The sequence below is a fragment of the Camelus ferus genome, chromosome 3 (assembly GCF_009834535.1).
Source record: "Camelus ferus isolate YT-003-E chromosome 3, BCGSAC_Cfer_1.0, whole genome shotgun sequence".
In the NCBI taxonomy this organism is placed as follows: domain Eukaryota; kingdom Metazoa; phylum Chordata; class Mammalia; order Artiodactyla; family Camelidae; genus Camelus; species Camelus ferus.
The window spans coordinates 71,362,557-71,389,385 of NC_045698.1; the positions used below are offsets into that span (position 1 = coordinate 71,362,557).

A 26,829-nucleotide genomic window follows, 5' to 3' on the forward strand; every position below is an offset into this window, starting at 1 on the left:
CAGATACCAATTTTAAGTTATGTTGAGGCACTTGTATGCCCCAAGTATTGCAGCTTCAGGCAGCTGCAGTGTTAAACAACTGTCTCAAATCATTTGTTAACAAATACTGCAGAGATAGAAAAAACTATCAGTTTAAATAATAACAGTATCCTGCAAATGGGACTTCTCTTAGGAAATGTGAGAGAGTTTAAGTAACATTAATGTGCTGGGAATAGGCCTGAAGAGTTCCAACCCCTTTAATTGGTTGCATTGTGCTGGTTTTAAAAGTACCATGAGCTTAGGGTTGAAACAGGGGTTATAAAAAGTCAGAATACCACAGCGCCCCTGGTCTTGCGAAGGTTTAGCAGTTTTTCTTGCGATGACCCACATAGTGCATATTCAAGCCTTTAGTTATTTTTTAGTTTTGAAAAAGTTGGTTTGACCACTGTCTATTTAGAGTTAGGCACTTAGATCTATGGAATCAAAAAGACAAGTGAGAAATACCCTTACAGAAATATAGCCAACTGATTTATGATACAGGTGCAAACACAATATGGTGGAGAAAAGATAATCTTTTCAAAAAATATTGTTGCAGTAATTGGATGTTTGTAGGCAAACTAAACCTTTAATGAAACTTCTTACTTAAAAAAGAACTTTACAATGTAATATTGACTTAATGTTTGATGAAAAAATACACATTTTATTTTTTGTTTTTTAAAATTTAACTATAGTTGATTTACAACATTGTTAGTTTCAGGTGTACAGCTTCATGTTCTTTTCCATTACAGGTTATTACAAGAGTCTGAATATAGTTCCATGTTCTATATAGTAAATCCTTGTTTATCTATTTTATATATAGTGGTGTGTATCTATTAATCCATATTCCTAATTTATCCCTACCCCTCCACTTTCCCCTTTAGTAACCATAAATTTATTTTCTGCCTGTCTCTTTCTGTTTTGTAAACAGGTTGATTTTTTTTTTGATTCCACAAATAAGTGATAAAACATTTGTCTTTCTTTGCCTGACTTAATTCACTTAGTATGATAATCTCAAGGTCCATTCAAATTGCAGCAAATGGCAATATTTCTTTTTTTATGGCTGAGTAATATAACATTGTGTGTGTGTGTAACATCTTTTTTTATTCATTCATCTGTCAGTGGACATTTAAGTTGTTTCCGTATCTTGGCTTTATGAATAGTGCTGCTATGAACATTGGTTTGCATATATCTTTTTGAATTAAAGTTTTTGTTTTTTCTGGATATATGCTCAGGAATGGAATTGCTGGATCATATGGTAACATTATTTTTAGTTTTTAAGGCATCTTCAGACTCTTTTCCATAGGGGCTGCACCAATTTATGTTCCTACATTCCCTTTGCTCCACACACTCTCTAGTGTTTATTATTTGTACAGTTTTTGATGACGGCCATTCTGACTGGTGTGAGGTGATACCTCGTTGTAGTTTTGATTTTCATTTCTCTAATTAGTGATGTGGAACATATTTTCATGTGCTTCCTGAGCATCTGTAGGTATTCTTTGGAGAAATGTCTATTTAGGTCTTCTGCCTATTTTTTTGTTTGTTTTTTTAATACTGATTTGTATGAACTGTTGGTGTATTTTGAAAATTAATCTCTTGTCAGTCACATCATTTGCAAATGTTTTCTCCCCATCAGTAGGTTGTCTTTTCATTTTGTTGATGGTTTCCTTTGCTGTGCAAAAGCTTTATAAGTTTGAATAGGTCCCATTTGTAAAGCTATAAATTGTATATCTTCATGTATAGAGCTAGGAAAGAGTTCTTGAACTAGACACCAAAACCATACTCCATAAAAGGAAACTGATAAATTTGACTTCATCAAAATAAAAAAACTTTTGATCTACAAAGGACTGTTAAGAGAATGAAAAAAGCTGTAGAACCAGAAAAGGTACTTGCAAACCACGTATCTGGCAAAACACTTGTATTTAGAATATATAAATCTCAAAATTTAACAATTAAAAAAATTCAAAGAGAGCATACAGATGACATACAAACACAAGAAAAGATCTTCAACCTTGCTAGTAGCTATTAGGGAGTTGCAAATTAGGATTAACCACGAAAAATCACTACACACTTCTTGAATAGCAGAGAGAGACAGGGAGAGACAGATGAAGAGCTAGAAGGAGGAGTGAAATGTGACAGTGTAAATGCTGACAAGGATGTGGAAAATTGGATCTCTTACAAACTCTCATATGTTGTTGGTAGGAATATAAAATGATACAGCAACTATGGGGTAATTAGTTAGTTTTATAAGAAAAACACACATTTGCCATAAAATTCTGCATTTTACTCTTAGTTTTTATCCCACAGAAATGAAAATTATTTTCACATAACACTTGTACACAACTTTTGTAATAGCCTCATTTTTAAAACACCAAAAATAGGTAACAACCAAAATGTCCCTCAATAAGTCAATGTTAAAAAATGATAAAATCACAAAGATGGAAAACAGATTAATGGATTTCAAAGGTTGGTATGTTAAGGAAAAGGGGAGGTGTAACTATAAAGGGGTAGCATGAGGGAGATCTTGGGCGATAGAAGGTTCTATGACTTGATTGTGGTTGTAGTTACACAAATATTAACATATGACAAAAAACACAGAGCTATAAAAACACATTGTTCCCCAAATAGTCCGAGGGTTGACGTTGTACTATAATTATGTACGATGTTACCATTGGAGAAAACTAGGATAAACGTATACAGGACCTCCCCATATTACTTTTGCAAATTTTGTGAATCTATACTATTAAAAAAAAGAAAAGAAAAGAACATGGTCATAATCTCTTGATTCAGAATGTAATACAGTTTTCAAACATGGAAACCATTGACTGAGGAACTCTCAAAGACAATGACAAGGATACATGGTAATCATTCTCCTAGTCTACCCCCACTGGGATATTTAACCATTTATTCAGATAACAATACATTTGGCAAAAAAGGAACCTGTAATTTTCAGAACTGTTTGATATGGGTTCCTTGTTGATTAGTGATACTTAGGGATCTGAAGCATTATCATTGTTTCCTTAATAAAGAATAATCATATGGGAATAAGGTGGTCAGTGGAGTTGTGATTCAGGTCCAGCTCACATTAGATTTGTGGACACATGGAGTGGGTATTCTCCTAGTAGTAGAATGTATAAATGTATAATTGGATTGGTATACTTGATAATATATATATTATATATATATATGCTGTGTGTATATATATATGTATATATATATATATATATGTATATATATATATTTGAAGGGGGAAGTTTGGGAATTGTGGTTAAGAACTTTCATTTTGGGGAAAGCCAATTGGAAAACCTTGAAAATTATGTATCCTGAGCCAAAATAGAAAATAAAAAGCAATATAAGATTTTGGAAGCAAAGACAGAAATCAGTGCTACCCTTAAAAATCTAAAGGATGCAAAGATAGCGATCCTACCATTTAATTCATCTGTCTGTCCCTTGCAAAAACCAAACAAATCTGGAGAATGTAAATGGATTATGGGAAAATCACCAAAATCATAACACCTATTGCAGGTGTTCGCTTTTTGATATTTTTGCTAAAGCAGAATTGACATGACCTCAGATACATGATATGCAGCTACTGGTCTGGAAAATGCATTGTTTTCCATCTTCATCAGAAAAGATGATCAAAACATTTCAAATTCAGTTAGAATGGAACATAGTATATATTTACAGTCTTACTACTGGGCTCCCACAGTCCTTGCAAACACATATTCCAGAAACTTGTATCAGCCTGGCATCCTACTGACTATCACACTGAGCCAGAATATTCACAATCTCAAATTTCACAGGATGAGAAAGAAGTGACTAAGGCTTTTGAGTAGTTGGTAAAGCATACATACCCCAGTGAGTGAGAGGTAAATCTTACGAGATTTCAAGTATCTGTTGTATCAAGTGATTATGTTAGGGTCCAGGAGTCTGGGTATGCCAAATTATCCTTCTAAAATAAAGGGTTTATATTGTTTTAATTTAACCCTCCCACCACAAAGAATTACGTACAAAATCTGTTAGAACTCTTTGGGTTCTATCGGAGGATACTGTTCTAACCCATAAACTAGGTGATACAGAAGACTTCCAGGGTCAGGCTTGAGGAGGATAGTACTTTACAACAGGTCCAAAGTGCAGTGCAAGTGGCCCAGCAGCTTCAGCCGTGTGATCCAGCAAACCCAGTGCTTTCAGATTTTTCAACATTGGGAAAAGACATCAAGAGACAAATGTAAGGCAAGCCCCGGTGGGAGAATCACGATACTTATCCTTAAAGTTTTGAAATTAGTGCAGGTCATCTTTAGTAAATAATTATAAATATTTGAAAAGAAAGCCACTGTGGGCTACAAAGCCCTGGTAAAGATAGACACACCAAGGAACCATGCAGCCAGAATGGTCTGTTTGGAGCTGATGTCTAACAGACTTGCATATTCATAGTCATAAAGATGGACAGGCTTAGCAGCAAGCAACCGTAAGTTAGCAATTGCTTAAGGATCAAGCATGAGCAGGGCCAGAGGTCACAAATAAGCTTCATGAACAGATTTTTATCCCAGACTCCCATGTTATCTACTATTGCCTCAGTGCCTGCCTATTGAATCCACACCTACGAATACTAGAGATTGGTCCCTTATGACCAGCTGACAGAGAGGCAACACCTAAATTTGGTTCACAGATGGATTAACTTGGTGGGTTGAAGCCAGTAAAGGACAGTGACCACAATACTGCCCCATCAAGAGAAGACCTTGAAACACAGTGCTTTGTGGGAAATTCTCAAACTGAGTAGAGCTTAAGTGTTGTACCCATGGGGAGGGGAGAGTGGTCGGAAGTGAAAATATGCACACATTCATGCACACACCAGCTTGACTGCCTGGTCTAGTGCTTGGAAAGAAAAATGTGAAAAAGATGAGAAGAAACAAACTCTAGAGATATGTAGATTGATAGATGAAAAGCAGTTCTTACGGTGAAAATATTTCCGTTGTATGTTAACACCCATCTGAGAGTATCTACCACAGAAGAGTCACTAAACAATAAAGCAGACGAGTGATTCCAATGGTCAATATTAATAGGTCTCTGTCACTGCCCATGTCAGTGCTGGGACAATGGGTGCATAAAAAAGTTGTTATGAGGCAAGGATAGTGGCTCTACAGTAAGTAAATCCAGAAGCGTAGGCTCCTATTTTCCAGGGCAAACCTAATTACTGCTACAGCCAGTTGTTCGACCTTCTCATAAGAGATACAAAAGCTGAGTTCCCAGTACGGTACCATATAAAAAGGAAATCAATCATCCATTTAGTGGTAAGTTGATAATATGGGGAAGTGAGTCATTTTGACAGGAGTAGATACTCACTTCCAGATATTAATTTGCAAGCCAACACCAGTATCTGAAAGTGAATATTTGGTCCACAAACATGGTATTGCATAAGACCAGCAGACCCTCTTCCTAGCAAGACGTATGGGAGTGGGAAAACTATCAAATAATCTACTAATCATTTTGAATACCATAATATCCCAAAGCTTCCATACGTGGAGCAATTGAACAGTCTGTTGAAGGAATAGCTGAGGTGATAGTTCAGGTACAATACTTGGAGAAGGAGAAAAATCACCTTCTAGTGTATACTTGAAGTCAACAAATTTTGTTCGGGATTCTGTCTCCAATAGGTATAAAATATAGGACTACGAACTGCATGGCAGAAGCTGGAATGACCCTGCTTATGTAACTTTCAGTGACCCATTGGAAAAATGCTTGCTTCACTACAACTCTGAGCTATTTGGGATTACAGATATTGGTTCTCAAAGTGAGTAATGTTTCCATCATGGAAACATCGAGAATTCCATTGAGCTGTAAGTTATGATTGCCACCTGGGTAACTGAGGCTTCTATAGCTGTGGAATTAATTGGCAAGAATGAGATTTGCCATCTTGACAATTTACTTTTAACATCAAACAGATTGGCAGTAAGGGCTGCTGTTACACAATGGGGGCAAAAAATAGTAATGTTAGACACCGAGATGACTCATGTGGGCCATCTGGTAGTACCCCCTTGCTCAGTGTTGGTAGTGAATATGCACATGCATAGTTAAGAGACTCAGAAGGGCGTAGTGATCAGGAGCTCAGATCCCTTAGATGTAAGGGTCTGGATTATGCCACCTAAACCATCAAAGGTACTGACAAAGGGTGAGTAGAATATAAAGTAGATGCTAGAGGAATGAGAATGGGTTTTTTTTTATGCTAAGATCAGCTGGGACCGTGTAGTTACATTTTTTCCTGCTAACATTTCCATTGTAAGTTTGCACAGCTAGAATTCTAGAGGAGCTGGTGAGCTGTGCAAAGAGATGATTATACTCAACACTGATGAGCCATCCAGATTTATCTTCAGGATTAAAGTTGGGAATATTCCTCAGCTGTCAGCATTCTCAGCAATTATCTTGGCTGAAAAGAATTGCCTTTCCCAAGGTTATATTCCCATCTCAGATTAGCTCACATCCAATGACTGCCATGGGAAAATCCCAGTAGTCCACAATAATGTTGTATTTCCTTTTGGTGACATCTGAAAGCTTCATTAAGACTGCACCATCACCCTCCATCTCCCTCTGGCCTACTCTGTTCCTTCTCCTTGTCTTTCACAGGTGGTGAGATCAAGATCACTTTTTCATAAACTTTCTCCATGCTAATCTCTAACTTGAGAGTCTGCATCGTGAGGAATAACTTCCTTATAGGGATGCTTTCCAAAAGCACCATTGAGCTTAATATGATGTTCAACTTCACTTAAACCCTAACTCTTTTCTTTCTGTGCTTCCAGTATCTGAGGAGTTACAAGTAATTAAGGAGCCATTTTAATTTAAATGACCACTTCAAAGTTAACTAAAACCTCTATTTTGAGAAATCAAGACAATTTTATGAAGTCATAAAATGAAAACAGAAGATAGTATAAAATGAAGCCAATTTTTATTTTTCTTGTGATGTTCAAATTCCAAGTTGATTCTTATTATCCATATAGAGCAAACTAAAATATCAATATCATATTTAAGAATTGGAATATCATAGAAAGCAATAGAATATTGGGGTTCAGAAGAGGAGATGGTAATGGTAACTGTGTGTGATAATAAATGATATCTGTGTGGATGTTTCCAAAATAAGGAAATGCACAAAACGCTATTTGGAGCTTGCAATTCTAACTTGCCTACTTGTATTATGGAGTTAGTCATATTGTGAATAATGGTACCACATTCAAGTCAAATTAAATTCTGTTAACATTCTTTTTAGCAGATTTATATGAAATTAGTTTTAGATAAATGTTTAGGTAACAAAATAAGAGAAGCCTATGACTAACCTAGCATAAGTGCAGATTTTCTTTGACTATAAACTAGAATCTGAATATTAAATTTGAAAAAAATACTGTATTTTTTCACCTCTGTCTATTCTGTAGGCAAAGCCTCTACCGGAATTAGGAAGAGCAAGGAGGAAATGTACTCTACCTGTGAGTCTTTTGCCCTATGCTAATGAACATTGTGAGGCATAATTTCATTCTTTCAATAGACTCTATATCTGTTTAAAGATCCTTTCTCATCAGCATAATGGAAATATGTTATTCAACCACACCACAGCCTTATGATAGGAAACCTCCCCTCTAAATACTCACATATATGCATTTCATGTCAGTATCTAGCTATTACTTTTTTTTTTCTTAAAGGGAAAGCTATATTTTCTCAGTGATACCATCATCATGCCTTCTTACTTTTAAATGGAAAGCTAAAAAAGTGAACACTGTCCCTCTGTCCATCATGCATATATTACTTCCATGCTCTCAATTTTCCTTCTTCTAAGCAAGCTTTCAAGCATTTACTTAAATATATCCTTTTTCTCTTTCAGTTAACAGCATATTTTAACGGGTTACATAGTTGCTTTTATTCAACAATTTATTGCATCTTATGTTTTTTATTGAAGTAGATTTACAGTATTAGTTTCAGATGTACAGCATAGTGTTTCAGGTTTTTTTGCAGATTATACTCCATTATAGATTATTATAAGATAATGGCTATAATTATCTATGCTATAAATATATCCTTGTTGCTTATCTATTTTACACATAGTAATTTGTATCTGTTAATCCCATATCCCTAATTTGTCCCTCCCCACTTCCACCCCCACCCTTGGTAACCACATTTATTATCTGTGGGTCTGCTTCTATTTTGTATATACACTCATTTGTATTATTTTTTAGATTCCACATGTAAGTGATAACATACAGTATTTGTCTTTCTCTGTCTGATTTATTTCACTAAGGATAATATTCCCTAGGGCCATCCATATGGCTGAAAATGGCAGAATTCCATTCTTTTTCTATGGCTGAGTAATATTCTAGTTTATATATACACATCTTATTTATCCATCTGTCTTTTGGGCACTTAGGTTGCTTCTTTGTCTTGGCTATTGTACATAATGCTCTTATGAATGTTGGGGTGCATGTATCTTTTCAAATTAGTGTTTTTATGATGTTCTGAATGCATACACAGGAGTGGAATTGCTGGATCATATAGGGTAGTTCTGTTTTTAGTTTCTTAAGGACACTTGTACTGTTTTGCATGGTGACTGCACCAGTTTACATTCCCACCACAAGTATAAAAGGGTTCTCTTTTATCCACATCCTCTCCAATATTTGTTATTTGTAAACTTTTTGATGATAGCTATTCTGACGGGTTAAGTGATATCTCATTGATGTTTTTGATCTGCATTTCCCAGTTAATTAGTGATATTGAGCATATTTTCATGGGCCTGTTAGCCATCTGTATGTCTTCTTTGGAAACAATATATATTCAAGTTTTCTACCCTTTTTTGATTATTTTTAAATAATTGAGTTGTATGGGATGTCTGTATATTTTGGATATTAATCCTTTTTTGGTCACATTCTTTGCAAATTTTTCTCCCATTCTGTAGGTTGTCTGTTCACTTTGTTGATGGTTTCCTATGCAATGCAAAAGCTTCTAAGTTTAAGTATAATTTAATTTTGCTTTTATTTCTTTTGCCTTAGGAGACAGATCCAAAAAATATTATGATTTATGTCAAAGAGTGTTTTATTAATGTTCTCTAGTTTTATGGTCTTATAGTTAGGTCTCTAAACCAGAGTTTATTTATTTATTTGTTGTTTTTAATTTTTTGTTTTTGTTTTTGTTCCGAGGAAGGTAACTAGGTTTGTTTGTTTTTAGAGAAGGCACTAGGAATTGAACCCAGGACCCCATGCACACCAAGCATGTAATTTACCACTTGAGCTATATCCTGCCCCCTAGAGTTAATTTTGTATATGGTGTGAAGGAATTTTCTAATCTCATTGTTCTAATCTCATGTGGCTGTACAGTTTTCCCACCATCACTTGTTGAAGAGACTGTCTTTTCTCCATTGCATATTCTTTCCTCCTTGGTTGTAGATTAATTAACTATAGGTGTATGCGGTTATGTCTGACCTCTTGTCTTTGGTTCCATTGATTTATGTGTCTGTTTTTGTGCCAGTATTACGCTGTTTTGAGCACTGCAGCTTTGTAGTACAGTCAGAAGTCTGAGAGGGTTATACCTCCAGCTTTTTTCTTTTTTCTCAAGATGCTTTATTGAGCTGTTGTCTTTTGTGGTTCCATATGAATTATAGGATTATTTCTTCTAGCTCTGAAAAATGTCATGGGTATTTAGGTAGGAATGGTGTTAAATCTGCAGATTGCTTTGAGTAGTATTCACATTTTAACAATATTAATTCTTCCAATTCAAGAGCATATGATATCTTTCCATTTCTTTGAATCATCATCAGTTTCTTTATCAGTGTTTTATAGTTTTCAGAGTATAGGTTCTTCACCTCCTTGTTTAAGTTTACTGCTAGGAATTTTATCCTTTTTGTTGTGATTTTAAGTGGGTTTGTTTTTTTTTTTTTTTTACTTTCTCAATCTGATACTTCATTATTAGTGTGTAGAAACACAGCAGATTGTGTATTCGTCTTGTATCCTGCAACATTGCTGAATTTATTTATTAGTTCCAGTAGTTTTGGGTGGAGACTTCAGGGTATCATGTCATCCACAAATAGTTACAGTTTGAATTCTTGCCTTCCAAATTGGATATTTTATATTTTTCTTGCTTGCTTGCTGTTTCTAGGATTTCCAACACTATGTTAAATAGAAGTGATAAGAGTGGGCTTCCTTGTCTTTTTCCTGAATTTAGCTAAAGGCTTTCAGTTTTTCACTGTTGAGAATTATGTTGGCTGTGGGTTTGTCATAAATAGTCTTAATTCTCTTGATGTGTGTTCCCTCAAGACCCACTGTGATGAGAGTTTTTATCATGAATAGATGTTAAATTTTGTCACATGTTTTTCCTGCATCAGTTGATAGGATCATGTGATTTTTATCCCTTGTCAATGTGGTGTATCACTTTGATTTATTTGTAAATGAAGACCCGTAATTGTGATGCTGTAATAAACCCAACTTGATCATGTTGTATGATCCTTTTTGTATATTGTTAGATTCAGTTTGCTAATATTTTGTTGGAGAATTTTGCATTTATGTTTATCAAAGATACTGGCTTGTAAATTTTTTATTGTATCTTTGTCAGTTTTGATATCAGGGTAATGATGGCCTTGTATAACTAATTTGGGAGTGTTCCTTCCTCTTCAGTTTTTCAAAATAGTTTAAAAATGATGGGTATAATTTCTTTGTTAAATGTTTGGTAGAATATCCCCATGAAGCCATCCAGTCTTGAACTTTTGTTTGCTAGGATTTTTTTTTAACATTAAATTTCACTTCTAATAATTGGTCTGTTCAAATTGTCTTCTTTCTTCTTGACTCAGTCTTATTTGGTTGTATATTTCCAGAAGTTTGTCCATTTCTTCAAGGTTGTCCCATTTGTTGGCATATGTTTTGACAGTATTCACTTGTAATTTGTATCTCTGTGGTATCAGTTATTTCTCCTCTTTCATTTCTTATTTATTTGTTCTCTTTTCTTGGTAAGCTTGTCTATAGGTTTATTAATTTTTATCTTTTAAAAAAACCCAGCTCTTTGTTGCATCGATCTTTTAAATTTTTAAAATCTCTATTTTATTTATTTCTTCCCTGATCTTTATTTCTTTCCTTCTCCTGACTTTCTACTTTGTTCTCCCTTTTCTAAATCTTATAGATGGTAGGTTTATTTGAGATATTTCTTGTTTCTTTAAGATGGACTGTATCCCTATGAACTTCCCTCTGAGACCTACTTTTATAGCATCCCATAGATTTTGGAAAGTTTTGTTTTATTTCCTTTTTTATTTGTCTCAAGATATTTTCTGATTTCCTTTTTTATTCCATTATCAACCAATTGGTTTTTTAGCATCCTCATGTTTAGTCTCCATGTGTTTGTAATTTTCCCATTTTTTTTTTTTTCTGTAGCTGAATTCTAGCTTTATACCATTGTGGTTGGAAAAAATGCTTAGTATACTTTCTATCCTCTTAAATTTGTGGAGGCTTTTATTTTTTTGTGGCCTAGTGAGTGATCTCTCCTGGAGTGCACTTGAAAATAATGTGTATTATGCTGCTTTTGGATGTAGTCTTGGTAGATATTTATTAAGTTCTACCGGTCTATTGTGTCATTTAAGACCACTGTTGCCTCACTGATTTTCTGTCTGAATGATCTGTTCATTGATGTCAGTGGAGTGTTAAAGTCCCCAGCTACTACTGTATTATCATCAGTATTTCCCTTTATGTATGTTAGTATTTGCTTTACATATTTAGGTGCTCCTTTATTGGGTGCATATAAGTTAATAAGTATAATTTCTTCTGTTGATCTCTTTATCATAATTCCTTCTTTGTTTTTTATTATAACCTTTGTTTTAAAGTCTATTTTGTCTGATATAAATATTACTACCCCTGCATTCTTTTTGTTTGTTTGCATTAAATATCTTTTTCCACTCCTTTACTTTCAGTGTCTGTGTCTTTCACACTGAAGCGAGTCTCTTATAGACAGTGTATTAAACTGTCTTGTTTTTTAATCCAGTCATCTACCCGATGTATTTTGATTAGAACATTTAGCCCATTGATATTTAAAGTAATTATTAACAAGTATATATTTATTGTCATTTTATTATTTGTTTTCCAGTTGTTTTTGTAATTCTTCTTTATTCATTTCTTTTTGTTTCTCCCATTGTATTTTGATGATTTTCTTTAGTAGTTATCCTTGGATTTCTTTCTTTTAAGATTTTGTGTATTGCTTGTAGACTTTTGATTTGTGGTTACCATGGGGTTCTTATTTGCTGACCCATAATTATATCTCCTTGATTTAAACTAATAGTCATTTAAATTCAAACACATTCCAGAAGGTCTACATTTTTTACTCTCCTGCCAAATCTTTTGTGTTTCTGATGTCATCTTTTACATTTTCATGCATATCCCTTTATTGTTTATTGTAGTTATAGTTGGCTTTGACTTTTTTTTTTTTTTTTGTATTTTGATCTATGTACTGACGTATTTAAGAAATCTTCAATCCTCACTGTATATTTGCCTTTCCTGTTGGAATTCTTTCCCTTTCCTATGGATTCTTAGTTTTCCACATAGACACGACCTTATAGCATTTCTTTTAGGGTAGGTTTAGGATCACTGAATTCCTTTAGTTTTTGCTTGTCTGAGAAGTTCTTTATCTCTCCTTCTACTATAAATGTTGATTTTGCTGGGTAGAGTATCCTAGGTTGCAGATTTTTCCCTCTCAGCAATTCAAATTTATCTTGCCACTCCCTTCTGGCCTGGAAGGTTTCTGCAGAGAATTAAGTTGATAGCCTTCTAGGGATTCCCTTGTACATGAAAGTTTGTTTTTATCTTGCTCTCTTTAGAGTTCTTGCTTTAATTTTACCATTTTATTTAGGACATACCTTGGTTTGGGTCTGTTTGGATTCTGTGCTTTCTGTAACTGGTTATCTGATACCTTCTTTAGGTTTGGGATGTTTTCAGCCATAATTTCTTCAGATACATTTTTGACTTCCTTCTCTCTTTCTTCTTTTGGAACCCCTATAATACAAATGTTGGCACACTTAATATTATCTCATAGATCTTGTATGTTGCACTATTTTTTTTTTCATTTGCCTTTCTGTCTGCTGTTCTGATTCAGTGATTTCCATTATTTTATTTTCTGGATCATTTATTTGTTCTTCTGTGTCATTTAATCTGCTAGTCATTGCTTACAGAGTTGTTTTTTTTTAAATTCTCAGTTATTGAATTAACTATTTTTGATTGGGTCTTTTTTATATTTTCTTGTTATTGGCTTAAGTGTTCAGATCAATTCTCTTCCCTATTCAGTTAGCATTTTTATTACCAATGTTTTGAATTCTTTATCTGGTAAATATTTATTCCTGTTTCATTATTTTTTTCAGGTTTTTTTTTTTTTTTTTGCTCTTTCAATTGAGGCTAGTTCCTTTGCCTTTTCATTTTAGTTATCTTTCTCAACTTCTGTGAATTTAGGTGAAACAGTTACCTATTGTGGTCTTGAAGGGGTATTCATACATGAGAACATCCCTGTATAGACTTTGTGTGCTCAGTGCCTTTGGTGGGAGGGGTAGATTTGATGTGGATGCCAGTCAAGTCTTTCCTTAGGGTGTGCTGCCAACTATCACCTTGGTAGTGGATGTTGCTGATGATGGAGGAGCTGGAGCTTGTGCAGGGTGTGAGGTGGAACTTCCTCTCTGCATTGCTGTCATTACCCTGTCAGGGGCAGGATCTGATCTTAAGTTGCTGGAGCACAAGCCCTGAGGGCAAGGCTTGAGCTAGGTCTGTTCCTTTTAACTTTGATATATGATTTTTCTCCCCATACCGGAACCTTGGCATCAAAGGAGAGAAGTCCTAAAGCAAGTGGGGCTGATGTGCTTACAGAGGTTCAGTGTTCTGACAGCGTAGGCATCTGTGACTCCGCTCAGATGCAGCCCACGTTGTGTCTTTTCTCCAGCTGTGACCACCCCAGATCTAGTAGCGTTCTGTGACATGGAGTTAGTTGGTTTGGAGTGTTCGCCTGGGCTGGGGAGTGCAGTGGGGTGGTCTCAGGAATACTGGTGGCCCCACTACCATCAGAAGTCCGATCTGCTTCTGTGGTGCTGCTTGAGTCAATGCCGAAAACAGCTGACAGCACCTCATCTGGGCTATGCCATAGGCCCCTGCGTTGCCTCTACATTCTAGGCTGAGTCTTTTCCAAGGTCCTGGCCTCCCCAGATCCAGTGCAAGCTGTGATGTGGAGTGAGCAGGGCTGGGGCATTCACATGGCTTGGACTGAGGAGCAGCCACTAGGGCAGACCACTCTCTGCCCTGCCTGGGGGTAAGCCAGCACCTGCACACTTCTCATGAGGGGAGTTTATGCTTCTCCAGCCTTTTTTATCTGATCCATTTGTTCTCTAGTCAGCCAGGGGCACTTGTCTCCTCTGCCTAGGACCCCAGGATTGGGATGCCCAGTTTGTGGCTTAGCCTGCTCACCCCCCAGGGTGAGTGTCGACCTGTGCAATCTCCTTTTAATCTGAGTCCTCTCCTAGGGGAATGGGTCCCTGCATGGTGCTTTTCTTCCCGTCATTCTCGATTATGTGTGTATCTTTCTTATATCCTCGGTTGTACAGGAGTCCTTCTGCCAGTTTTCAGTTAGTTTTCCATGAGAAATGTTCCACAAGTAGATAAGGTTTTCATGTGTTCATGGTGGGAGGTGAGGTCCATGTCTTCTTACTTTGCTATCTTCCCTCTCTGCCTTTTATATATTTTTATTTGATTTTTAAATTATTACAGTAATTTTATAACAATCTGAAAATTAGAAGTTTCAGAAGCATTGGTTTTTGTCTTTAACTTTAAACTTGATTTTTAAAATGTATACAATATAGTTTTCTTTACTATAACAACTGCTTCTGTATCATATTTGGTTAAAAAATAATCTCCATAGCAAATTGTCATCATTAACTTTGTGACCCACACTTCAAAACTTGTACCTCATGATTTTTACAATTATTCAAAACCAGGAATATTTCTGTGAAAATTATCATTGGTATCATTCTCTTTGGAGTTTTTAATTAATGTCACTGCTTGTTATCAAGCAAGTATATAGAAAATTTCCATCCATACCTTTTTTTGAATGATATTGCACTTGTTTTTCAACTTATCAAATGCCAATATTAGCAGAAAAAATACTTTAAATTTCAGAACAAAAGCAAATTAAATGGTTTAATTTATCTAAAAGCAATTGAATAGATACCCGGTTGGATGATAGTGAGAACTGCAACCATCATAATTAAAATCTGTTAATTATGTAATTGTCTAATGTCTATCTCCCCTAAAATATTTCAAGTTCCATGAGATTGAGACTGTATTTCTCTTGCTAATTGATGGTTTTCCAGAGCCTAGGACAAAGCCTGATATTGACATAGAGAAGGATTAGATACATATGTGTTTCAGTGAAGGGTAAGAAAAGGGAAAGAATAAAAATTAGTTGCATCTTGAGGCAAGATGGGACCAGGAGGCATAGTCACCCTTTTTCTAAGTAGCTACATGAAGTTTTTATGGAAAAATATAAGACTTCAAAAGAAATATAAATAAAGTGTTCTAGCAAACAGAAAAAAGAAATTGAAAGGTGATGTATATTAAAAGCATGTACATTTATGTAGAGAAAAATATATAATACATTGTCACTTATTCACTTAGGTAATAAAAATTTTATTCATGTTCTTCTGAAATGATGTAACCATTTATAATTTTGCAAATAGACTTGTGTGTATATACACATTGTATATATTTTTCTCCTTTATGTATTGCATATCTCATTCAGTTGTGGATGTATACATGTCTGTACAGCAGTAGCATTTTTGCCATTATGCAACCAGTATTCCAATATAATATAGAATCAAAATTACATGAAGTCTAGCATGGGGGGCTATATAGAAGCCCTCAAGGTAGTTTTTGTTGTTATCACTGTTGTTGATAATGATGATGACAGTGATGATATTCATATGTGCTGATTAAAAGCAAATCCACTTCACTGTTCCCATCAGGATACAAAAGCCTTAAAGTAACTACACAGGGTCATGTTGGAAACTGTTTGGCATGATTATAGCAACTGTGAACTCTGTGCCAGTCTTGGCATTTGAATCTACTTCTACAGTGGTTGCTATGGTAAGTAATTGTGAAGATTCTTTTTCCTATTTAATGAAGGAGAAGTTAAATAATATGAAGAAGTACATAAAAATGGTTATAGAGATCAAAGCTAATGTTAAAGTTCTGAGACATGAAAATAGCGTTTGAATAGAGACTGATTCACTAGATTATTTTAACCTAAAGACTTTCCTCCAGCTTACAAAGGAATCAGCACTCTGCTCAGGCCCACTGTTTAAATAAAATACATTGACGGCTCAAAGTGAGAATAGACGCATGTCACAGCTTCCCTTTCATAGCCTCGAAAGAGTCTATCTCACTGACACAACGCAGAGTACAAGAGAGTGAAACTACAGAGAACCGCAGTGCCGGGGCCACGGTATGACTGTTTTCAGGAACCGTTTCTAGGTAAAACTCAGATGCTGAAACTTTCCGCAAATAACAAGTTATCACCTTCAATAGTCTTTTTAAGATGGATTTCAACACTCATTTATTAGCCATTATAAACCAGTGTGGAACATCTAGATTACAACTGTCAAAATCGGTTTTAGTTGGCTGCTTGTCACCTATTGTTTAGATGTGGCCAAGGCCATCTTCTAGAATGGAAATGGCTTTCTATTATTAGTGGCCAATAAAAATAGGTGTAAAGAAATGAGTGACAGAAAGAATGTTCAGCAGACACACAGGGCATGTGAAACAAGGATAATTTTAATTATGCAGGCAGAAAAACTACCAAAATCTTTCCTTTTAAATCTGAATTTCATCAATATCTCTTTTACTTCTAATATGTCTTGTTTTATTTTAGTATCAACTGGTCCAGCCTTGTTTATTTAAATAACAATTATTTATCTAATATTTCAAGATAACAAATTCAGTGCCTGCGGGTGCCTGACAGGTAAAGTAAATACATGATTTAAATGCAGCATCGGAAAACAGGGAGTTGTGCTGCTCGTAATAGACTGAATCATGTGTAGCCTGTGTAAAGACACTCATTTATTTTGAAACAATTTGCTGTCAAAAGAAGCACATTTAATTAAATTTCTATGGGCTGTAAGTTTTGATTGTTTTGGTAAATGTGTGGTTAAGCTGAACCACACTGAAATTTCCTTTCCTCCCTTCCTTTCATGTCTTTCTTCCTTTCCCTCCCTCCTGCTCTCCTTCCTCCCTCACCCTTCACTCCCTCACTCCCTTTCCTTCTCTCTTGTGAAAATCTTCTTTCCTAAAGATATCCTGCATGTTCATCTTCTGTTGTTTGTTCAATCATCTTAGGGGGAAACGCCCTGCTCGTGGGGTGGGGACATGTGGCTGACTAGCCATCACAGTAACTAGGTAAACATATACATTTAATTTAGGGGCAGGTATTCCACAGGGTCCATGGTTGTCATTAACCTAATTTACATTCTCAAGTCTAGCTTCATAAGTAACAAAACAGATACTTTGATTTGTTTCTGAGATTTATGCATTTATCTTTTAATTGGGTTCAAATTCTGAAGGTCAGAAAGGAAAGTATCAATTCCTTCAAATCTCAGTAATTATTCTCAATGTTTTTACCACATTTACTTCTTTTTCTAATTTTAGCAGTGTTCAAAATTACAGATTACGTCCATTTTCTTAGGAAAAAACCAAATATTTTAGAAGTCTTCACATTAAAATTTTTTCCTTTTAATAGTCAATGTTATTACTACATTGCTATAAAAACGTAGATTGCAATATATAATTGCAATATATAAATGTATATTGTTACGTGTAAATACATATTGCTATAATTGTAATTTCACTATTTTTTATTTCTAATTTTGTGACCAGTATTTTAAATACACTTAAATGAAACAGAAAACAAGTATGCAGTTTGATGGGTTTTGACAAATGTATTCCTCTTTATAACCCACAGTCTAATCAATATATAAAATATTTCTGTCATCTCCAATAAGTCCTTTATTCATGTTTCCAATCAGTCCTCTTTTCAACACCCAGTTCAACAACTTTCAGGGTTTCCAACATGATAAAGTAGCTTGATTGTGACTTTCAAGTAATTCAGTCTTACAGAATATATATTTTGTGGTCTGGCTTCTTTTATTCAACATGATGTATTGAGATTATTATTTATTGGGAGTATAAGTAGGTTGTTCTTTTTTAATTGCTGGTGATTATTGTATTATATGAATAACCAAAAATTGCTTATCCATCCTGCTATTGAAGGACATTTGGGTTGGTTTTAGTTGTATGACTATTATGAACAATGTTGTTACACAAGATATTATAGAGGTCTTTCGTATACATAAATTCTAAGTTTTCTTTTAAAAATGACTAGGAATGGACCTGCTGGTTGGCAGATGTTGATTTTTTTAAATGTGATTGTGCTATTTTAAACTGTCACCTACAATGCATTAGATTTCCTGTTGCTCCACATCCTTGCCAACATATCTCTTTTTGTCAACATTGTAAATTTTATATTAGCCCTTTTGTGAGTATGAAATGGAACCTAATTTGGTTTTAATTTACATTTTTCTGATCACTAATATTGAGTACTTTTTCATAACCTTTTCAGTCAGTGCTGTCTTTTGCCCATTTTTTACACTTGCCTTTTTGTTATCATTATTATTCTGTTAGGAGAGTTCATTATATAGTCTAGATACTGTTTGTCAGATGTACATATTACTTGTATGTTCTTAGTTCAGTTTTTGAATGCTGCTTTTGATAAGCAAAACTTTTCCTTTTATATGATTACTGGTTTTGTGTATGTATATCTTCAATAAAAAAAAGTTGCCTATATCAAGGCCATGAAAATATTCTCACATGATTCCGTTTAGAAACTTTATTAGATTTCTCAACTCTAAACTCTAAACACTCCTGTTTTTAGGTCTAGAATAGTACTTGAATAAATTTTTATGTTTGATATAGAAGTTAAGGTTTGTTTTTCTTTCCACACAACTATTTAAATATTTTAGCAGCATTCCTTCAAAGACTATTACTCCCAATAAATAGTTTTAGCATACTTGTAGAAAGTCAGCGATGTGTCTATTTCTGATCTTTCTCTGATGTCCCAATAATTGATTTGTTTATCCTTACATTGATACCAAACTGCATTAATTGCTTTATAGAAAACCTTGCAAAGGAGTCACATAAATCTTCTAACTTGTTCTTTTTAAAATTTTAGCTACTCCTGGTGCTTTGCATGTCATAGTAATAGTTTTGAGTTAACTTTATTGCTCCAGGGAAAGAGTGCCAGGATATTAATTGGAATTGTAGTGAATTTGTAAGTTAACTTAAAGAGTACTGACATCCTAAGAATACTGAGTTTCTAAATCCATGATCATGTTACAGATTTCCATTTATTTAGATCTTCTTTAATTTCTCCTAGCAGTATTTTATAGTTTTTATTTTATAAATTTTATAGACTCTTAATTTAATGTTCCTAAATACTTTTGTTTTCAGTAGAATTTTAAATGATTTTACATTTTATTTTCTAATTTTTCGTTCTAGCACATGTATTACAGTTGGCCCTTGAAAAACTCCAGGATTAGGGGCACCAACCCCCCATGAGGTTGAAGTTCACGTATTACTTTTGATTCCCCCAAAACATAACTACCAATAGCCTGCTGTTGACTGGAAGCCTTACTGATAACAAAAACAGTAGATGAACACATATTCTGTATGTTATATGTATTTATATACTGTATTCTTAGAATAAAGTAATCTAGAGAAAAGAAAATGTTATTAAGAAAATCATACGGAAGATAAAATACATATACAGTACTGTAATTACATGTACAGTACTGATGAATATCATCAATTTACGTTATCTGCTTACAAGATGAATCACCTGTCATTGCCTACAGTAATACTGTCTTATATGATACAAAGCATTGTAGATGTTCTACGTATTACTCGACTCAAAAATGAAAAAATCACGTGAAACAGAAATTCATATTTATTTACAGGTATAACAATTTATGCGTTGATAATGAAGAAGCAGCAATATAATTGCTTCACAGTAGATAAGCCTGTACACTAATGAATGGATCATTATGCAATTTTTATGGCATACAGTTTTATAGTTGTATTCAATACTGTAATACAGTATTGAAAACATGTTTATCTTTTTTTAAAAATTGCTTTTTTGTGATGATAGGCTGATACAGTTTCTCTAATTACGAGGAGGAGAGGGGAGAGCGAGAGAGAAGCATACTGTTTGGTAAAGTAATTCTTTAAAAGCAAAGTTATAGAACAGAAAACAAACATAATTTTATACTAAATATACTCATGTTATGCCTCTTTGAATTTATACTAGTATCTAAATATATTTTATGCATTCATGACATAACCTTTTCTTAATTTTTATTATATTTCTGGTCTGTGCAGTTCATCTGAGATTTTTCAAATTGTTGCAAAGCTCCAACAAATTTTCCAATGTATTTATTGAAAAATAACTTTGTGTAAGTGGACCCATGTTGTTCAAATCCTCATTGTTCAAGGCTCAACTGCACTTATATTGTTATATTGGACTTGTATTTTGCAACCTTGTTAAATTCAAGTATTAGTTTTAATGTTAATGTGTTAGATTTCTTTGACTTTTCTATGTGGATACTCATTTTGTCTGCAGATGAATACATGTTACCTCTTTCTTTTCAGTATTTATGCCTCTCAGTACTGTTAATTGTATTTTTAGGGTATTTGGAACTTTGTACATCGGCAGTTTGGAGAATATAAGTGGTGAGAAAGGACATCCTTGCCTTTTTCTTGACCTTAAGGGAAATGCTTCCAGTAATTCACCATAAAGAATGATGTGAGTTATTATTAATTTTTTGTTTATTTGTTTTTATAGATACCTTGTAATAAATTGAGAAAGTTCTTTTCCTACTCACTGAGAAGTTTTATTATGAATGGGTATTCATTTTGCTAAGTGATTTTTCCTACATTTATGAAATAATCACTTAATTTTCCTTCAATGGTTAAATAAAGATTCCTGTGATAAACCACACTTGGTCAGGATATATTATGAACTTAGAATATTGCTGTACTTTACTCGTATATTTTTGTAAGAATTTTTAGTCTACGTTTGTGATAAGTATTGTTCTTTAATTTTTCTTAGATTGAATTATCCTTCTAGAGGCTTTGTATCACATCATTTCTAGCCCCTTAAAATAAGTTGAAAAGGCTTATTTATTCCTGTTTATTACTCTTTTATTTTCTGGAAAGATTTATTTAAGGTTGGCAGTATTTTCTCCTAAATATTGGAGAGAATTTACAAGTAAAACTATATCTAGAGTCATCTTCTTGGGAAGGTTTTAAATTATAACTAATTTATTTCACAGAGAGTTATTCAGCTCTTCTGCTTCTTGAAACAAGATTGGTGAGTGATTTTTCATAATTTTTCCATTTTACCTTTATGCTCAAGTTCATTGGTATTGTGTAGTAAGCTGTTCAGAGTATTCTCTCACTGTTCTTTTCATGTCTCTAGGATCTACAGTGATATCTTGTGTTCTTTGCTGATGTTGGCTACTTGAATTTACTCTTTTATTTTTCTCTGTTCTTTCTAAGATTTTAATTTTGTAACTCTTTCAAGCAATTAAATTCAGTAAACTTTTCTAATTTTTTGAATTATCTATATATTATTTTTATTAGCTTCTGCTCTTACATTTATGATATTCTTTCTGTATTGCATTTAATTTAGTGTATATTTGGGGACTCTCAAAGTGAATGATTAAATCAACAATTTAAACTTTTTTTCTTTTATAATATAGTTCAAAATATCTTCTAACATTACTTGCCATTCATACTTTAATACATGAGTAATTTAGAAGTGTGCTGATTCAGTTCCAAAGGATGAATATTCTATTTATCTTTGTTATTGATTTTTGAATTTGATTATTTGTTGTCAGAGAACAGGCTTTAAATAATTTCAGTTATTTGGAACTTTAATGAGATTGTTTGAGGCTTCATTTTGGAAAGTATTTCATTTGAACTTGAAAATAATGTATGTTTGGCTTTTGTTGGGTGTAGTGATCTACAAATGTCAAGTTAATTTGGTTAAGGTTGTTCTATTCATTCTATTAGATACTAAGAATGGAGTGACCAAATCTCTAATTATAATGTGGGTTTGTTTCTCTCCCTCCAGTTACATTTTTTTTTCTCTATGTAATTTGAAGTTCTGTTATTCGTGCATAGACATACAGGATTGTTATTTCCTCTAAACAATTGACTGTGTTTTGCTATTAAAAACTGCCCTCTTTACCTCTGATAATACTTTTTGTCTTAAAGAATGTTCTTGTACTAATGGAGCTAGCATTGGTTTTCCTTTTGCTGAGACTTTGCATGATATACCATTTGCCACCTTCATACTTTTACCTCTTTCATTACATATGTAAAATTCTTCTCTTGAAAACAGTATATATGGTTGAGTGTTACTCTTTTCAATAGTTGATTCAATTATCACTTCTTTTTCAGTTTTTCTGAATATTACCAGAAAGATTAGTTTGCTCATTTTTGGATAAATCTCTCTTATTCCCTTGAAACACTGAATTTTAATTGTTAATTTTATTTCTCTCCCCACCAGACTGTTATCTCCTTAAAAGTGGAGAGAATATCCCCTCTTTTGTATTACTAGTATTTGAAAAATACAAGTTTTTCCAATATTACATGTTGAATAAATGAGTGGTGTTCCATGTGGATCATGGAATTGTAAGATAAATGATTAAGGAGAAAGGGAGAATTTTTACCTAATCCTTAAGATATTAAATCAGTATACTCTATTCATCCTGTGGGCACACTTTAAGCCCCATTAACTATTCAATTAAGAGAAAAACACCTGTCAGTGTATAAGAATACTCTTTAAGAACTACTTAAAAAATCTTTATCCCATAGCTTATTGACATTGAGCTCAGTATGAAATTAATGTCGTTTAATGGAATTTGGTTATTTCATTTGATCTAGAAGGCTTTATTTTACCTAACTTATGCATTATAAAGATCATAAGTAAATGGGATGGATTCATGTATGACTGAAAAACTGTGCTGTACACCAGAATTTGACACAACATTGCAAACTGACTATAACTCAATTGAAAAAAAAAAAAGTAAATGGGATGTCTTAAGCATAAGCAATGCCTGAAGCAAAAAATTAACAGAATGAAGGATGATATAGATGGATTCAACAAAGTACAGCAGCCTGGGGTCCAGTCAGTGATAAAATAAATAGCTTCACATGCTAAATAATGTCTCCAAAGCATTTGTTAATAATACATATAAATAATTTGCCAACAATTGCGGTCATAAATGAACAAGAAAAATGTGATCTTTTCCTATCCTCCTCATGATTTTGAAATAGAAGACATGATATTTAAAATCAAATACTGGTGATGTTGAAGCAATGGTAAATATTTTCAAACATTTGGGGATCTCTAATATGCAACAGAGATTATATTTCTTCTGAGTTGCTACAAATTGAAAAACCATGAATATGTAAATGACAAATAAGGTAAAAATTTGGGTCAGTATTGGAAGGAAATTTGTATCATCTAGAATTGCCTAAAAATGGAATGAAAACTGCCTGTTATAGAGAAATTGTTATCAATAGGGAGAGGCCAACGATAACTTAAGTTCACTTACCCACAGTCCTAGAAGGGACTTTTTACATAAAATGTGAACTCTTTAAGTCCTCTGCCCTTATTTCCAAAACTTTCATTCTATATTCAAGATTTTACTTTTTTAAGGAATATGTAAGTTTCTCCTCCAAAATGTTAAATTGCATTGATAAAAATTCACAGAAAATTGAGTACCTAATTTTAAAAATACCACATAAATAAGGCTCTTTGCAGCCCTCACTCCATATCCACGTTTTCATCAGACCACAAACTAGATTCTTTGAGCATCTACGTGCACACGAGAAAACACTTCATACTCATGCTTTTTGTGTTACCTAACTTCTTGAAGTGGCAAAAGTGTCTTTTTCACTTCTCAGATTAGAACAAAAACCAAGAGATAATGGCCATAACTGTCATTCTTTGTAGCTACATTTCACCTTCAAGTCGTAAAATTTAAGAATGTGAGTTTAGTGTCAGTGTGATTGAGAAAACTGCTGTCTGCTTTGGACTGTAAATCATCTCAACATTTTTAAAGTCAACATGACCTTAGTATGAAATGCCAAAATGCAAAGTATTACACTATTTAGTAATTCTAAAAAGTTTCACAAACAGATTCAGTATAATGTTTACTAAAAACAAACTAAAACAAAAAGGATTAAATATTTATATATGCTCAGCCAGATATATAAATTTATATATATACACACACATATACATATATACGTATGTGTGTGTGTATATATATATATATATAAATATAAATTTAACATTGTAAGAAGGCAGCCATATATTCTTTCAATAAGAATTCACATTGAAATTGAAATGTTATGTTTTTAATTTGGTTAACTACAGTATCTACAAATCTCACTTATTCATATCCTCCACAGAATACTATCAAGGAAATTGATGTAACTCCCCTCCTTCCCAGAGGTTTACCGTCAAGTTACATTAAAAAAATAAAACAAGAAAAAAATGCATCACTGATGTCAGTGACTATTTGAAGGTCATAATAATCTCTGAAGGTCAATTTGTTGAAGCACAGTTCAGTGCTTTTGCTGTATGCTGGGGTGACCTGGGTGTTTTGCTGCAGCCTATTTCAATCAGAAGTTAACTTGTGAATAATAAAGAAATACTTCACAAACTTCTAAGTTCCACTTTCCTAGTCCAAAGGTATGATAGGGTGCAGCCAACCATGGTGATTCAACTTGGAACAAGTTATTATCAGATAGAAAACATGATGGCTGGCTGAAAGGTGCTGGAACTTTAAAGGCAGCAAATGTTCTGCCAAATACAATATGCACTTTTCTATTTGTCTGTTTCCTCAAAATGAATCATTCTTACTGTGCAGTTGGGCCTCTCATGTCAAAGTCACCTGAACAAACTAAGAAAATAAGAGAACAAGTCTTTCCCAAATTTTATATTATTCCCATGTAATTAGCTATGTATTTGATTTTTTCCTTCTTCCTTGTTCCCACCCATGGAAACGTGGCTCTCGCTGACAGAGAATAAGGCAGTGTTAAGCCGCCTTCCTGGCCTTTCTGCCTCAGAGAATCCAGGGCCGATTTATGAACAATGAATCTAATGCAGCCTGGCAGAAAAATGTGATCACAAAATTAAAGATTTGTTAAAAAAAAAAAAAAGATTAGGAGTTAACACAGTGTTGATGTTGAGTTCCTGTATTTGCATATTAAAAGAAGGCCTGTTCTTTTGTTTTTCCTTAGAGAAGGCTGAGCTTTTTATGATCACTTACATTTGTAAAAAAGAACTCAGTGGCCTCAGAGGTTCTCCCAACTCTTTTTAGTTTATTCTCGGAGTTCAGATGGCATTTCTGCTATAAAACCGCCACCCTGAATAAACTTGAAGAGTATTCTGGGTATTAACATGCAAATGAGAGACTCCAACATAACTCTCTGCTATGGTAATTCTTCCCAGACGGTTTATCTGAAAAGGCTATCTGTGAGGGACTGAAGCATCAGCAGCTGAGTTGATTGCTAAAATTGTGAGGTTATAAAGTTCTATGCAGATGTCAGTACTAAATTTTAAAAGGCTTCAGTTTATCTTGTTCTTTGTATAGACTATTGGAAATAATCTGATGTTCAGGGAGCATTAAATGATACATAGCTCAAGGCAGGGACACCCTAATGCAAGGAGAAATTAGACCTTTGCTACAAAACAGGCTGCAAATTGCCATTAGGTGGCTAGTATTATATACTTGAGGGAAAGAATTGGTAACTGACTACCGGCAAGACTTTCTGAGATGTATTTTAAGTGAGAAGAACAAATCTCATAGCAAGTACTGTTCTTTCCATTCATTAATGAATTCAGCATTTTTTAGAGTGTCCAGAACCTTTTTTTTTTTTTTGCTGAGGTTCTTTTAAAGTATGATCATTTGGGAAAATAAGAAGATATTTAAAGTGAAGTCCACTAACAAGTTATTGTCTTTATAATTGAATTTGCTGTGGATTTTAAAGGTCTTGTGTTCTTTCCCCCCATGACACCGATTCCTAGTTGTTTTAGTTAATTATTCTTTTCATTATTTCTGAAAGTGATAATATATAATCTCTGCTAACTAACCTCTACTATTTTAGTTTCCATTTTAGAGCACAGAGAGAGGAAATGTGCATTCTTGCTTGGAAATAATGACTCCTGTTTATTTCTAAAGTAGATTTGCCCTTAAGGTTCCAGCATCACTAGGAGCTAAGAATAACACGGGGCAGGAAAAAAGAACAGGAGGAAAAGAAAATAAAAGGGAGGAGGAACAGAAGTATAATCAGTGTTGGAGAAAAAGGAGGTGTTAAAGATGAAAACTGGAAAAATTAATCTCCTTGCTGGGTTAATGTCTCTTTTTTTCATTATTGTCATAATATTATTCCCAGAGCAGCATGTATATTTCTCCTTTGCCATATTTCAGTGCACTCAAGACACTGGTCCTAATCTGTGTATTCACACATTTACTGATGCAGGAAAACAGATGTGGGGCATGAGAAGGGCCATGTCCCAGGCTTTGAACCCCTGGGATGTGCCCCGCCAAGTGTGGGTCCTTGGCTTTGCACAGGAAAGAATTCAAGAGCGAGCCACCAGTTGAGTAAAGGTAGATTTATTCAGAGAGATACATTGGAATGCAAGAGTAAGGCC

General features: G+C 34.0%; 1 long non-coding RNA gene across 1 annotated transcript in view; it reads left to right on the top strand.

Annotated features, from left to right (window-relative positions):
• LOC116662640 overlaps positions 1-21,978 on the top strand; it is a 107,073-nt gene extending 85,095 nt beyond the window's left edge. The window contains exons 2-5 of the long non-coding RNA XR_004318619.1: positions 16,013-16,133; positions 20,782-20,898; positions 21,428-21,465; positions 21,574-21,978. This is a non-coding gene — a long non-coding RNA (uncharacterized LOC116662640). The remainder of the gene's footprint in view (positions 1-16,012; positions 16,134-20,781; positions 20,899-21,427; positions 21,466-21,573) is intronic.
• The last annotated feature ends 4,851 nt before the right edge of the window (positions 21,979-26,829 follow it).